Here is a 15008-nt window from a genome sequence, read left to right as displayed (position 1 = left end):
TGTGTCTAACGATAAGAATTCAAGCCACCCCAATACCATTCTGAAAAAAAAAACACTTCCCATCATATTTTCCCATAGGGCACCATCTCCTATCCACTCTACCTCTGAATGACTTCAGCACCGGATTGATGTCACATCATTGTGCTAGCAGCATCATAGAGAACGCATAGAATTACAAGGCATGAAGCTTATCATAGCTTCTTGCAGCACTGCTACTATATTCTAATAATACTAATACTATATTCTATATCTACATCATAAAGGGTTTCCCCAAAAAATCAGGTTCAACCCCAGCGATCCTAAGATTGGGGCTGTAGAACCTCAAGAATGGTGCTTTGCAGCCCCATTGTGAATGGAGTGGGGGTACGCAAGCTTGACCTCCACTCTATTCACTGTCTATGCACTGCCGGGGAAAGACAAACGCTGTACCCACCATTCAAGAAAGTGCTGCAGAGCTTGGTTCTCAGGTCCATCAGTGATCAACAAGTTATTAGCTATTCTATGCATAGGCAATAACTTGTTTTTTCAAGGAATAGCCCTTTTTAGAGAGGATTTCCTGGCTGAAAAACAAAGTTTGCAATGACTCTATGTGACTGCAAACTGCAGAATCGTGATATCGTGAGGTGTGCACCCTGTCACTGTTCCCTCTTATGTGCAATTTTAGTAGACACTAATGTTGCCATTTTTTTACTCTTTTTCTGATTAGCATGTATGTGGCCACGTGACAAGTAGATTATCATTTGATTTTCTTAATAGAGCATTAAGAGAAGTGAATTAAAATCTAGTCCTCAATAGAACATTGAGAGAAGCGGATGAGAATCTAGTCCTCAATAGAATCTAGTCTTAATAGTACATTGAGAGAAGTGGAAGAGAATCTAGTCCTCAATAAAATATAGTCCTCAATAGAACATTGAGAGGAGTGGAGGAGAATCTAGTCCTCAATAGAATCTAGTCTTGATAGAACATTGAGAGAAGCAGATGAGAATATAGTCCTCAAGTATCTAGTCTCAACAAAACATTGAGCGAAACAGATGAGAATCTATTCCTCAATAAAGTATAGTCCTCAATAGAACATTGAGAGAAACAGAAGAGAATCTAGTGCTCAATAGAATCTAGTCTCAATAGAACATTGAGAGAAGCGGATGAGAATCTAGTCCTCAATAGAATCTAGTCTCAATAGAACATTGAGAGAAGCGGATGAGAATCTAGTGCTCAATAGAATCTAGTCTCAATAGAACATTGAGAGAAGCGGATGAGAATCTAGTCCTCAATAGAATCTAGTCTTAATAGTACATTGAGAGAAGTGGAAGAGAATCTAGTGCTCAATAGAATCTAGTCTCAATAGAACATTGAGAGAAGCGGATGAGAATCTAGTCCTCAATAGAATCTAGTCTCAATAGAACATTGAGAGAAGCGGATGAGAATCTAGTCCTCAATAGAATCTAGTCTCGATAGAACATTGAGAGAAGCGAATGAGAATCTAGTCCTCATTAGAATCTAGTCTTGATAGAACATTGAGAGAAGCGAATGAGAATCTAGTCCTCAATAGAATCTAGTCTCAATAGAACATTGAGAGAAGCGGATGAGAATCTAGTCCTCAATAGAATCTAGTCCTCAATAGAACATTAGGAGAAGAGGAAGAGAATCTAGTCCTCAATAGAATCTAGTCCTCAATAGAACATTAGGAGAAGAGGAAGAGAATCTAGTCCTCAATAGAATCTAGTCTCGATAGGACGTTGAGAGAAGTAGAAGAGAATCTAGCCCTCAATAGAATCTAGTCCCGATAGAACATTGAGAGAAGCGGATGAGAATCTAGTCCTCAATAGAATCTAGTCTCAATAGATCATATAATGCACATTAGGTGCATTATATGACCAGGTGACAAAACGTTTGTCTTGCCAAAATCTGACCATTCTGTGTCCATTAACAGAGCAATATTTCTGCATTGATGCCAATTTATTTTCTTAACCTAAACCACATTTCGGAGGGTTTCAGCTTTCAAAAGAATAATTTATACAACCAATGGATGAATTTAACGTCAGGTTATAAGCTTTTATTTACATAACATGGATAAGCGACAACTTCTGTCAGGGAGTGTAGTCTCAATAGAACATTGAGAGAAGCAGAAGAGAATCTAGCCTGTTCATAACAGCAAGTATGCAAATCTCATACAAGTGGTTACATGACTGCCCACTTGCACTGCAAATATAGGGGAATAGTAATAGTGTGCACATTGCTAGAGTCTGGAAAACTTCTTTAAGGACACGGATATAATTACATACCGTTAAATAGTGGCACTGCAAAAAGCCATGATCAGCTCCTTGCTTTGCCACTGCTTAAAAAAATAAATTGGCAAGATGTCTGAAACAAGCTAGACTTATGACGACTCGTGGGTAGGCTCTGTTCTCATCTCAGACTTTCATGGATGAGATAACTAACCCTGTACAGATGCCAGCCACTGGAGAAGAGGCCATGAAAACAACATGGCATTACAAGCTATTCAGTTTCCATAAATTGGCTATGGTTTTACTTGACCTCCATTTTCCAGGTTACCGAAAAGATCTCTATGTATGAAAAGTGTAGTTTATTTTCTTTCTGTGCAAAATGTGCCCCAAGCACTCTGCTCAAAATAAAGCTCTGTTGAGACTCCATCAAATCATAATTACAAAGTTTATTATTATTTGATACCCATATGAAATAAAACTGTGAGGGAGATCAGTTTGTCTGGGCGATACTTCAGAGGAAGAATTAATAACTACATTTATGTTCATTTGCATTTTTATGGCACCTCTGTAACTTCGGAAAAGTGCAGGAAAATATATTTGTTCTCCTGCACGTGATATATAGTGTAGATTGAAATAAAAGGTTATGCTCTTGTGGCATCTGAAAGTTTGGGAGCCATATTTTAATGTTGTCTTCTTAATAAAGAATGGTGTATAACCCAATTATGCTTGGCACTATTGCCGAGAGAAAGTTATAGCCGCGTCTGTGTATTCTCTTGAAATATTTCGCTCTGAATGTTATTTGAGAAACATAAAAAAATAAGGTGTTGTTCACACAGTGAATCTTTTTTTGTCTTAAATGATACTCCATTTACACCCATAGAAATGTAATTGTTGTGTCAGTGGTAGATCGCTTATGCTTGTTAAAGCAGATCTCCAGTTGTGTACTTTAAAGGCCGGTAAGTACCTCCGTGTGTAAATTCAAGCTTTAATCTAGAAATAAAACATGAAAATGAGTCATCTATGTTGATTATTAGCAGCATTCACTTAGAGGTTGTACATTCAGTTTAATAAGAAGCAGCATAGAAGGAAGACATGATTACTGCAGAACTTTACTTTCTCCTTGCTGAGTGAAAGAGAATTATATGCACTTCCCTTAATTCACGTGACTGCTCACTCACTTGGGGAATATAGGGAAACCATAGAGTGACTGCACACTTTTCTTCTGAGACCCGACAACCATTTGAACATATTACCAAAACAACGACAAGCTTTCTATGGCTGTAAAGGGAACTTGGAAGATATAGTCCTGTGATCACAGCAGTATCTGCATTGATTCAGGCAATAATAATAATCTTTATTTTTATATAGCGCTAACATATTCCGCAGCGCTTTACAGTTTTGCACACATTATCATTATCAATAGGGCTCACAATCTAAATTCCCTATCAGTATGTCTTTGGAATGTGGGAGGAAACCGGAGTACCCGGAGGAAACCCACGCAAACACGGGGAGAACATACAAACTCCTTGCAGATGTTGTCCAAGGTGGGATTAGAACCCAGGACTCCAGTGCTGCAATGCTAACCACTGAGCCACCATGCTGCCCTCTCTGTTATCTGTATTGTGGCAGGAAACGTTTGTTAATGACTAAGGAGGGCGCAGTATACATTATTTTCGTTGTCTAGACATTTTTTCTGTTGACTTTTACTGGGTGCAATATACGATGGCAGTTATTTAGATAATGAGCTGCATATTAAAAATCTCTAGTATTGTACGGAAAGATCTGTTATGCATATTTAAACACATGAAAAAGAAGCTGACAGCACTCACTATGTTAGAGCGCTCGTTCCAGCTCCATGGAACCCTCTTGGAGAACAGCGCTCCATCCAGATGTAGTAGAAAAAACTTTATTCCGCCATGGGAAAATGCGACGATTCAAAAAGCAGTAGGCCTTTGTCAAGTATACATAGCAATGCACTGTTATGCATATTTGCCTTTAATGTTTATAGTTCTCTCCGAAGAGGCTATTTCCATACTGAAATTCCCAGCGGAGCATTCCATCTATATATATAATTGTCTAAGGGGTACTTCCGTCTTTCTGTCGGCAACTTCCGTCACGGATATTCATTCGCTGATTGGTCTTGCCAGCTGCCTGTCATGGCTGCCGCGACCAATCAGCGATGGCCACAGTCCGATTAGTCCCTCCCTACTCCCCTGCAGTCACTGCTCTTCGCCCGCTCCATACTCCCCGCAGTCACGGCTCACACAGGGTTAATGCCAGCGGTAACGGACCGCGTTATGCCGCGGGTAACTCACTCCATTACCACCGCTATTAACCCTGTGTGACCAAGTTTTTACTATTGAGGCTGCCTATGCAGCCTCAATAGTAAAAACATCTAATGTTAAAAATAATTTAAAAAATAACAAATCATTATATACTCACCTTCCGCCGCCTTTCCAACGCTACGGTGACCGGTCCATGCAAGCGGCAGTTTCTGGTGCTAAGGTTGATGTGCGACAAGGACCTGCCATAACGTCACGGTCATGTGACCGCGACGTCATCACAGGCCCTGCGCGCCTGTGCGAGAAGGACCTGCCATGACATCACAGTCATGTGACCGCGACGTCATCGCAGGCCCTGCGCGCCTGCCCGAGAAGGACCTGCCGAGACGTCACGGTCATGTGACCGCAATGTCATCACACCCTCGGACCGGAAGCTGCTGCCTGAACCGAACACAGGCGACAGAACTAAAAGGGGCCCCTCGGAAGGTGAGTATATGTTTATTTTTTATTTTCTAACCTGTGACATACATGGCTGGGCAATATACTACGTAGCTGGGCAATATACTACGTGGCTGGGCAATTTACTACGTGGCTCTGTGCTATATACTACGTGGCTCTGTGCTATATACTACGTCACTGGGCAATATACTACGTGGCTCTGTGCTGTATACTACGTCACTGGGCAATATACTACGTCACTGGGCAATATACTACGTCACTGGGCAATATACTACGTAACTGGGCAATATACTACGTGGCTGTGTGCTGTATAGTATGTCGCTGTGCAATATACTACGTGGCTCTGTGCTGTATACTACGTCACTGGGCAATATACTACGTGGCTGTGCAATACACTACGTGTCTCTGCTGTATACTACGTAACTGGGCAATATACTACGTGGCTGTGCAATATACTACGTAACTGGGCAATATACTACATCACTGGGCAATATACTACGTCACTGGGCAATATACTACGTGGACATGCATATTCTAGAATACCCGATGCGTTAGAATCCGGCCACCATCTAGTGGCTTATAAGTCTCTTTACTCTGTTTTGGCACTCACCACAAGGAGAAACCTGACCCCTTAGACCAGGGGTGGGGAACTTCTGGCCCGTGATGTCCTTTTCTCTGGCCCACAGGCAGATTCCCGGGGATTGCAGTTTACTGGAGCAGTGGCTTCAGGAAGAAAATGAAGTTATGTTCTCCCTGCAGTTGCTGGCTTCCAGTCATTGGGGCTGAGCAGAAATCTGTAATCAGTCCCAGACACATTGATTGACAGCCTGCCCTGCACATGTGTGTGTGCAGCGTGTGTTTTGCAAAGCAGACTGTAGCCCCAAATTCACAATATAGTGAGAGGCGACTGTAACACCCCCTTGAAGGCTGTAAGAGAGGGACTGCAGGGAGAACATAATTTTTTTCCCTGTAGCTCCACGAAGGCAACCAGGCACAGGCTTTTTATCCATATATTTGCAGGTAAACAGCATTTCTAGAGGTGGCAGGTTCCCTTTAAATGTATCTAAATAAACTGGTAGGATAAATGTTACTTAGCAGTCTTGTTCATCTGATGTAAATATAGATTTATACATGTTATGACCTACTTGCTTGGGAGCATCTTTGATTGTCACATAACATATTTTTCTTTATATAGCTACATCTCACAAAATCAACATTGGCTGCAGTATGAAAGACTCCCAGATGCTATGGTATTGATTTAAATAGTCCTGAGAGATTGCTGCCAAATACTTAACATACATGCTTTATTGATTGATAAGACACCTATAAATATCACCTTTACAGTTGTTTATCTGGAGAATTGCCCTTTGGGAATAAAGCAAGAATATTATCGAATGCTCAATAGCAGTTCCCAGATTTAACCTCAGTTCAGATTGTCTGAGGTTCTCGGACCCATATTACTATTCTAAAGACTGTTTTATGTCATTGGGTAGTCTGATGCTCATTCACAAATTTGCCTTATAGCAGGGGCATAGAAAACCCTCCAGATCCATCAGAGATCAGATATCTGTTGGTCTTGATTGACTTATAACGGTCCATCATGTTTCTTTAATCAAATGATAATTTAATACTTAGACCTGGAACTGTGACAAGTGAGCATTCTTAACATCTAGGGAAAAGAAGTTCTCATCTTAGACAGTAATTGTTTACAGTAAAAGTAACATGAAGATTTGGTGATGATATCTAAAAGGGTTATCCTTGACTTTTATATTGATGGCAGAGTTTGATCAGAGTATGATTAGCATAATTGAGCCAATTCTCTTGGACGAGAGAAAATACGGTGGTGTGACCCTAACCTAAGGATAGGTCATCAATATCTAATCGGTGGCAGTGCAGTACCCAGTCTCGGCCACTATACAGTTCTGCTCCACAACTAAGCAAGGATTGGTCATCAATATAAAAGCCCCTTTAAGAAGGGCATAATTGCCTTTCTTGAAGCATATGATATCACAGCATAAAAAAAGAGAAAATATGTTTAGCCCAAACAATGCATACATTTCTATCATTAAAAAAATGTTGCACTCATAATCTTTTTTGAGCAAACAGTTTTTTTTTCTGCTGTTATAATGGATTCTCTTTGGGACTCTTTCACCCAGTGGGGCACATTTACTAATCCCGACTAATAATAAAACAGCATAAACTTAGATCAGACAGACAGACGATGCTCCTAATTTATTTCAGTGTCTGGACTTCAAGACAACTTTGCTGCTCATAATGAAACATGTTAGACCCTTTAGTTGAAATGTACACCTCTTATTGGCTGACTTACTTGGCACAATTTGGGGGCACAGTGACACATTTTAAGAAATGCCATTTCCAACAAAGTTATGTCCATTATGCCCACACACCAAAGAACTTTGTATTCCATTATAGACGTAAACGGAACATCTGAACAAAGTGTTTTTGACCCCAAAAAATTCTGTGAAACCACTAACAAAAATTCCATGAACTTGCAAAATATACCATATTTTATTATAGCATTGCATCAATTATCACAACCCTTTCTCCAACTCATGGCGTCTATCCTGTCACTTGCCTAAAAATGGATTTATTGATGATCTACCCTTGCCAATCAGCTGTTATTGGTGTTGGAGGCCGCCATTGGCCAAAAATACTCACTTGCGGGGCTGGCCGAGGCTTGGTACTGCACATCCGCCTCCTATTCAAATAAAGGTTTAGCACCCTGTGGCGGCCACACTATCAGAAGATGGCCACCTCGGCAAGTGGTTGTTTCTGTCCTGTGACTGCCGCTGGCACCGATAACAGCTGATTGGCAGGGGTGCCGGGTGTCGGATAGGTCATCAAAGAAAAAAAGTGGACAACATCTTTAAGTAAATGAAAATTAAATGAATCAGTATCAAACAGTAGCAAAATAGTATTTTACAATATCAAATTAGATGATGCAGTGAAAAACAAAGAGAATTGTGATACATTATATGATGATAGATATATATATATATATATATATATATATATATATATATATATATATATATATAATGTGATATATTTTCTTTTCTTTATGTATTGTACAGCAGTGGCATTTTTACCAGTGAATTTAGTGAGACACTGAACCTGGCAAGTAAAATGTCCTTTTTTGTCCAAATACTGTACACATGAAACTGCTCACCTCTGGACACGTAAATAAAGTCCAATGCCGCTGTCACTTGCACCTCTGTAAGGTTCAAGGGTGCTATCATGGTTGTCCACGTCATTGGCTCTGGCCTGAGTCTTACAAGTGGCCCATGGCCATGGTTTTCATTTAAACCTGCAATTAAGTTTTGGGTGTGTCAGTTTTGTGTTTGTTTTGTAAAATGAGAAGACGGGGCTGTGGATGTATGCCTGTCTGTGTGAAGCTAACACAGACATTTGGGGGACAGATCTGTCCCACTACCATCCTACAGATCTGTCCAAAAATAACAGCCCAAGACAGGTATTCCTAAACTAACTTAACCCAGTCCACACTTACTTTTATTTGTCATGGTAACCACAACCGTGGCTGTGATTGCCATGTAGTCTAGCGATTCAGTGTGCTTCTTAGCCCATTCTGGGGAATACATGACGACCCTCGCATATGATTTCCCTCACTATCTCACGGTATGTGAAATGTCGTCCATATGTATCCAGGACACACTTGTTTCCCCATCTGCCGAGGATAATAAAGTAGTTGTACAATCCACTGCTCTTCTCTCTATTGCAGTCATCATATTATATAGCACTGTGTACTTACAATTGCTTATTCTGCCCTTCTAGCTACATAATTTTTCTTTTTCCATTAGGTCTATGACATCACGTGATTAAAAACTGACTAGCTGAAGCCTTCTAAGCTGTATGTAGAAACAGGAGGTCAATTTTCCCTGCATGAGTCATAAAATCACTGCAAAAGTCCCTGAGAGGAGGGAGCAGCTGGATCAGGAGTTGAAAAGGGGAATGATAAATGCAGGGAAAAGAGACTTCCTGTTTCTACATAGAGCAGAGAAAAGAGAATAATTTACTGGGTAGAAAGGCAAAATGAGCAATTGTAAGTACGCAGTGCTGTTTAATATGATGATTGCAATATATTGAGAAGATAAGAACTTTTATGGGAGGAGGAGTGCTTTTTTAATTATAGAGGTATATGTGTCAGTAATTAGTTGAAGGTATACATAGGGGAAAACTCAGAGAAGAAAAATATGTGAACATTGCTTTACCCACACGACTACAGCAGGTGTAGTTCCAATCCTTTCTTACAGACACAATGCTAACAGTATCGTTGCAGAACCCTGATATAGTCAGTATGCTTTCCATCTGTGCTCTGAATTCTGCACAGCGACCGGCGGGGAAATGTTCATACCTATCAGAAACCAGACTGCAATCTTGAAAATAAGAGTAGGTGTTCAGTAGAAGTCAAGCTGCGTTTCATACAGCGAATTGTCAGACAGAATCTTCCTAGCTACAGAGAAGACTTGAGCCCCATGGAACTAGCACAGTGCCTAAAGGAGTGTCGTAATGTGGACAAAGGAAAAATGGCATCAACAGAATTGTTGACAAATTAGTGATCATTAAAATAAAGATTACATTATTCTAAATGCTAATGAATCAATTTTATGGGCAAAAGAGCTAAGAAAGATGCTTAATTCGTTATTTATATTGTTTTTACATATGGCCGTATTCCCTAATGTGTGACAATGGCCTCCTTTTATCATTAATTGGCATGAAATATTTTGTTTTTAATTGGCCTTGCAGTATTATGCCACCATTTATTTTCCAGCCATACTGTACTATGACTATGCAGGCATATTTGTTAGCAGGTTTTGGCAGTAGCAGCTTATGGAGGATTTCGCAAAGAGGATGACTTACAGGCCAGTTAAAGCAGGAAATATGTGCCGGATTACTGTAATTAATCACTCTGGAACTAGGGATAGAGGAGAGGAAGGGGTTTGTACTGGGGGGTTTGTATACAAGTCTGCATATTCTGACTGCTGTCAAGCTGCTTATAAAGTCTCGTTTCACTTTGGATGGGGTGCAAGTAGGACTCTATTATTTCCCAAGCTGGATGCCTTGATCGTGTTATGATGTGAGCAGCCCCGTTACAAAGCCCGTGATCAATTAGTTATGACGTAAAAAGCTTTAGACAAGCTTGGGAACAATCTGCTTACATGACAAACCTCTGTGAATCAACACAATGGGTTGATTAGGAGTCCACAGACTTTGCCAGTTTGACGCATGTTGACTGTCTGCCACACAACTGAATTATTTCTGGAGGAACTCATCTAAACTCATCTGACATTTATGCAAATGGATCAATTTTTGTTCTAGAAAAGATATGAAAAAAAGAAATTTGCTAAGACAAACTTTGTACCTATTACAATAATATGCTTGGTCTGATCCAAGAACTGTCTTGATCTGGGTATTTGCACATTTACATAGGTGCACTTGTACACAGATCCCAGAAAGTTTGTGAATGTTACCTTGTTCTCTTAATTTATTGAAGCAGACATCAGATTGTCCTTTTGTACTTTTATTAGACACACTTAAGAATGGCAATTTCTATAAACTCTTCCATTTACAATCTTTCGATATGAAGGTTCTATACTTGCACATACATGCTCAGCATCATTGTCTCTAAGGGACAACCAGAACTGTCCACATCTGTATATTCAGCATTGTAGCACCTGCTTGATGGCTAAACTCACATACCGTGGGCCTTCCATGCAGACCTTCAAATCCTGCACAGGTTTATTCCTGTTGAGCAACCACAAAATACATTATTGCTTTACTTTGTTCCAGCTGCGGTACTCATTTTGGATCTTCTGGCCATCACATTGTCACATACTGTATGGGAAGATTTACAGGACATGGACTAGAAGAACCAACTTAATCTTCTCAGCTGGCAACCTTTGTGGTACATGGTGGTGAATCTCGTCTTACCAGAGAGTCTGCGGGTTTTCTGCATGACTTCTCAGCATTTCTTTTCAGTGGTATCAGGTAGGAAGCCATCCTCTTCCACCTCCTAACCTTTACTCCAAACACAGGCCTCTGTAACGAATGGAAATGGAGGCACAGAAGGTGAAGTGTACGCTAGTTTATTGAACTTATTGTGGAACCACTGGGCCACTACCTGGGGGGCTCCGCAAGGGGCATGAGTAAGTGAGCCCTGGACTCCCATAGTAAGACCCCTCAAACAGGGCCAGAATGGAAGCCCAAGAGGTGCTACCTCCAGTTAGACCCCTGGTACGTGGTAGCTGACTCGGCCGGACTTGTGAGCAGGCATTTGCTGCAAGTAGTGAAGAACCAGACAGGAGACAGACGGCACAGGCGGATAGCAGGTGTAGTTCCAGGAGGCGTGGAAACACGGTGGACACACTGAGGAAACAGTGTTAGCAAGATGCAAGCTAAGCAAACATGCAGGCACAGGCAACCTGAAAACTAGCAACAGGAAACATTTGTTGCTCAGGCACTTCCCTAAGGGCAGAGATGCCTGAAGTAGTACGAAACACTCAGCCATTGGCTGACACATAATTAGGAAATAGCGCGTTGTCTCTTTAAGAGACCAGGAGTGTGCGCGCGCCCGCCCTTAGTGGCATGCTAGGAGACCTGCAAGATATGCGCAGTGTCCAGGCAGTGTGGGCGGACCGGGAACGGGACGGAGGCACTACAGTCTCACACTCTCCAGTAGGACCAGGCCACACTCTTTCTCTGAAATTAGCTAAGGCATCTAATTTAAAATGGTCTGTCCATCACATTAAGGGCTTGTGCACAGGACCATTCAAATCAGAGGAGAGCTATCCAGGGTTCTGATGGATAGCATTCGCACCCATGTTATTCTATGGGGCTGTACACATGTACGAGTTTTTCTTTGGACAATTAACATGTCCGATTTTGATCTGTGTTGGATCAAAATCGTCAATGTGAGTCTACGGGTCCATGAAAACAGAGGACCGCACTCAGATGACATCTGAATGTGGTCCTATTTTCCTGGACTGATTGCATGGAGAAGGTGTAGAAACTTTTTTTTTCTCTCCACCTCTGGGAAAAACGAATCCCACTCTGATCAAACTCTGATCAGAGTCTGACTAGCATAATCGGTACATTTTTCTAAGATGGAAGAAAAAAATGGTGTGACCGTAGCCTAATAGCCTTAAATTATCTAAACAATAGTGGTTCCATTGTCACAAAAACATTATACCAACTGTTACCAATGTGATCATACATCCCAAAGAGCCCATAACTCTTGAAGCCAAAGATTACAAGCTAAAAATATATTTTCATTGAATGTCTTGTTAGCTGAGTCCGTTCCTTCCTCAGTATGCATAACTCTGAACATCATCAAGATGCAATACTAGTTCCAATTTACCATGTTGCAGTTAATATTTGATGAACTGCTCCAATACAGTACTCAGAGAAATGTCTCACGAGAAAACAAACAGCTTGATAGATTTGCTCCATAGTTTAGTGAAGCAAAATGTATCCATTTGGTTAACATATACAGCTATTTATTTTATTTAGTGTTAGAAATGTCACATAATAATTGCATTCTGTCTTGATCTTTCATAGTTGATGGAGAATCTGTACACTAACAGTCAGAAATCTTCAAACATGTGCAAGCTTCAGAAATATCCGTGGCGTGTTCAATACAACTGGCATATAATGATGTGTCGGACGACTCTCCGGTTATTCCGGTGCCATTTCATCATGTTCACATTTCATTCATCTGCTCTACACAAACATTGCTCTCTCGACCTTCAGCGCAGTCTGACTACAGTATGCCTTGAAGGTCATTCCAATATTTCATTAAAGCAACACTCTTTCTTATCTCTATGAGCTCTAACATGAATGCCCATCCTTGTCCAACATTTAATCATTTAACTAGACATAGATCCAAAAGTCTTAGTTGATAAATATCATAATCTCTATAGGAGAGCTTGACACTTCTGATGCAGAGTTATATGTTTTATAACATTTAGTTTACCTGCAGAGGATAGCAAAGATGTAGTTTTTATTACCTATATATTGAGCTCGATCATGAAGCAGTATGAGTCAAGTTCCTACGCTTCCCCTTGCCGTGGCAGTAAGCAGACAGAATGTTATCAACTAACTCTTTGGTTGTGTTAAGATCTGTATCAACTAAATTAAGCTAAGATCCCTAGTGAGAAGATATTATTATAGTGGTCAGCACAGGAAGACCAGAGACCTAAAGATATCATCAGATGGCCATTTATTTTACTGACTCAATCCTAAATATGATCACAATGAATGTCCTTCACAATTATTTTTAAATGTTAGGACCATTTTTTATTTATCCGTGCATCTAAAATAGAAAAATTAAAGACGCACTCCTATGTATGTTTTTTTAATTAAATGTGGGTATACAGTATGTGCATGCAATGTAGTGTATTAATATACTCAGCTACCGCTGCTCTCTTTGGTGTCGTTCTGCTCTGCTTCTCAGTGATGCCACCACAGTTGCGACTCTCCTGCTCACTCTGTGCTCTATGTGTGAGCCGGATGTCTCTTTTACAATGTAAGTCTATGGAGCCTCGTTCTGATGTTCCATAGACTTACCATATACACTCGAGTATAAGCCGACCCTAGTATAAGCCGAGGCACCTAATTTTGCCACAGAAAAACTGGGTAAACTTATTGACTCGAGTATAAACCGGGTATGTATTGTCCCCTCATTCCTATCCCAATATGCGTGGTTTCCCATCCTGTCCTGCTCTGCGTGGCTTCCCCTGTTGTATGCATGGCTCCCCCGGTCCCCTCGTTGTATGCATGGCTCCCCCCATCCCATCTTGTATGCATAGCTCGGCTCCGCCCATCCCATCCCATCCTTGTATGCATGGCTCCCCAGTCCCATCCTTGTATGCATGGCTGGGCTCCGCCATCCTCCCATCCTCCGTCTTCCCCCTTGTATGCATAGCTCTGCATCCTCCCCCATCATACTAACCCTCCTCGCGCCGTCGCTGAACATCCCTGCATCTTCCTGTGCTGAGCGGTCACGTGGTACCGCTCATTAAGGTCATGAATATGCGCTCTATGCCTATGGGAGTGGAGTCACGTGCATATTCATTACCTTAATGAGCGGTACCACGTGACAGCTGAGCAGAGGAACAGGAAAGAGCTGCCAGCGCCGGGACAGAGGCTGGGATAGAGATGCCGTGATGGAGGGTGAGTATTGATGTCTTCTGGAAGCCGGCGGCTGCAGCTTTCACTGTGCTACAGCCGCCGGCTCCCCGCTCCCCCACCGGCTTTCTGGACCATAACTCGTGTATAAGCCAAGGGGGGTGATTTCAGCACAAAAAAATGTGCTGACAATCTCGGCTTATACAGGAGCATATATGGTACATTGTCACTTCCAGGTCAAGCAGAGCTCAGTGTGGCCAGGAGAGTCTGAAGAGTGGTGACATCACTGAGAAGAGGAGAGTGACGCTGGACACCAGAGAGAGCAGCGGTAGGTGAGTGTATTAATACACTCGCACTACATTACATGCATATACACACAGATTTAATTAAAAAATATAGATAGATGGGAGTGCTTCTTTAAGTACATTTTGTGTGAAAGTAGTTATGTGGACCAATGCATCTCCATGGTAACAGACTACAAAACAAACCCAGTGTAGTCTGAACCAGCAGTCATATTGTTCCCTTCTTTGTTCCCTACTAATTTCTAACATACATTGGGAACTTCAGCAGGAAATAGAGGACAGATACTGTAGAGGAGAGTATGACTTCAGCATCGGACTACACAGGGTTTGTGGTCTGTTACCATGGAGACGCAAAGGTGCCGTATACCCAAAACAATTTTAGTTAACACTATTTACAAGGCTGCTTTATATTTTTATGTAGATAAAGTGGAGCAATAAAATTGTTTGTGAAAGTGTCCTTTTACTTTTATCAGTGTATATATATACTGTATACAGTATATATACTGTATATGCCTGCCCATGGCCATTCTTTGTGCTCAGTATAAGTGTATATGTATTTATGTCACGTTACCTCT

The 15008-nt window shown here is 41.2% G+C and overlaps 1 protein-coding gene across 6 annotated transcripts in view; it reads left to right on the top strand.

Annotated features, from left to right (window-relative positions):
- ABLIM3 (actin binding LIM protein family member 3) overlaps positions 1-15008 on the top strand; it is a 222284-nt gene that overhangs the window by 94176 nt on the left and 113100 nt on the right. The gene's annotated exons all lie outside the window — the stretch shown is intronic.

The sequence above is a fragment of the Ranitomeya variabilis genome, chromosome 5 (assembly GCF_051348905.1).
Source record: "Ranitomeya variabilis isolate aRanVar5 chromosome 5, aRanVar5.hap1, whole genome shotgun sequence".
NCBI classification, from domain to species: Eukaryota; Metazoa; Chordata; class Amphibia; order Anura; family Dendrobatidae; genus Ranitomeya; species Ranitomeya variabilis.
This window is presented reverse-complemented; position numbering and strand designations above follow the sequence as displayed.